The sequence below is a fragment of the Dipodomys spectabilis genome, unplaced genomic scaffold (assembly GCF_019054845.1).
Source record: "Dipodomys spectabilis isolate Male_0828 unplaced genomic scaffold, ASM1905484v1 ptg000012l, whole genome shotgun sequence".
Lineage (NCBI taxonomy): Eukaryota > Metazoa > Chordata > Mammalia > Rodentia > Heteromyidae > Dipodomys > Dipodomys spectabilis.
The window spans coordinates 2004648-2006502 of NW_024870689.1; the positions used below are offsets into that span (position 1 = coordinate 2004648).

Here is a 1855-nt window from a genome sequence, read left to right on the forward strand (position 1 = left end):
CTTTTGAACTTTTCTGCTTATACCAGACATACAATGGTCATTGAAAATAAGGGAAATCATAGGACCTATGTTTCTTTGGACTTGGCTTACTTCACTCAATATTTTTTTTCCATTTCCTAACAAATTGGGCGATGTCATTCTTTCTGATGGAGGCATAGAATTCCACTGTGTATATATACATTTTCTTGATCCATTCATCTAATGGGGGCATCTGGGTTGGTTCCATATCTTAGCTATCGTAAATAATGTTGCAATAACCATCATTGTGTTGGTAGTTTTAGTATGGTCTTGTTTATGATCATTTGGGTAAATCCCCAAAAGTGGGATTACTGTGTCATAGGGGAGTTTTATGTGGAGTCTTCTGAGGAACCTCCATACTGCTTTCCAAAGTAGTTGAACAAGTTTACACTCCCACCCAGAATGCAGTACGGTTCCTTTGTGGCCACATACCTTTCAGCATCTGTTGTTGTAAAAATATGGAACGCTCCAAGAATTTGCATGTCATCCTTGTACAGGGTGCATGCTAATCTTCTCTGTATCAATCCAATGTTTGTGTATGTGATGCTAAATTGAGCACAGAACATTTTTTATATATAAAGTATAATTTTATTGATTTTATTAAACTAGACAATTCAACAAAAAGCAAGTTCAAAAGAATAGTTGTGAAATTTTAGAATCAAGTATTTCTTACATAAGCACACATTTAAGAATAAAATCAAGATAGACATGCCAAAAAGAAAATAATTCCAGATATTTGTAGTTCAAGAGATGTGTAGGTGGAAGAATTGCAGCAACTGTTAAGTTTTGTTAAAAGTTTTAATGTTTTAAACATGCTTAATTTTGGGATTTTGCTTATATATGTCAAAAATAGGACTGTTTGGCAGGTATAAAACTTTTCTGTAAAGTATTTAAGATTTATGGTAACAAACATTAAGTACTAAGTATGTACATTTCAGAGTTTATGGAAACTTTATTAATGAGAAGTTGCAAAGTCTTTGTGTAAAGAAGTAGAGTTAAGATTTTAACTACACAGTTTCGGTTAAAACATTAGGGATTCTTTACTTATTTGTTAGCAAGGAATAAATGATGATATAAGCCATAAGGTACACATGTATGTTACTATTCTCACACATGCATATATACATGTATACATGCACATATGGAGAAAGACACATAATTACAGCCAACACAAGTTTCACCAGTTGTTGAATATGACTTAAACGGAATACTTGGAACAATATATGTTGAAGATGTATTTGTCCCTAAGAGTTCATTTACCACTCCTCTTATCTCTTAAAACAGGTAGTTTTAGAGAGATTTGACTTACAAAATGCAGTACAAGTGATAGCAAGTCACTTGGAAACCTCAGTAAGTATAAGTCATATGGTGTCTCCCTGCTCCTCAGGGAATGCTTACTCTTGTAGACACTCTCAACAACCAAATAGCAGGAGAATGCCATGGTAAAGAGTAAAGTTATAAGGGTTTAAATGGCATCCTTACTTGAGATCTTTTTCCAACAACCAGCATGAATTCCTAGGCAGATGTGTGAGTCCTCAGAAAACTGGACTCTACATATACATTAAACTAACCCATGTGAAAATTCCTATGTGAGAAATGCTGACTGAGGTCTTGCTGATTTCCTGGCCAAGAAAATAAGAAAAAAAAGAAAGTATTTTTAATGTTTTAAAGTTTGAGAATAATTTGTAACCTGTCAATAAATATGTAGAACACAATTATACCAACTGACAAAAAAATGATGGCATTTCATTTATGTGCTCTTGGACTTGGCCAGTGATTTTAGATGTGTCTACACAAGTAAAATCAGCATAAATCAAGCCAGCATTTCTTCATTTAA

The 1855-nt window shown here is 33.5% G+C and overlaps 1 non-coding gene across 1 annotated transcript; it reads right to left on the reverse strand.

The window, feature by feature from the left end:
* Positions 1 to 470: 470 nt before the first annotated feature.
* On the reverse strand, positions 471 to 577 carry LOC122095002. Its single transcript, XR_006144994.1, has one exon. It is a non-coding gene; the product is annotated as a U6 spliceosomal RNA (small nuclear RNA).
* Between the last annotated feature and the right edge of the window lie 1278 nt (positions 578 to 1855).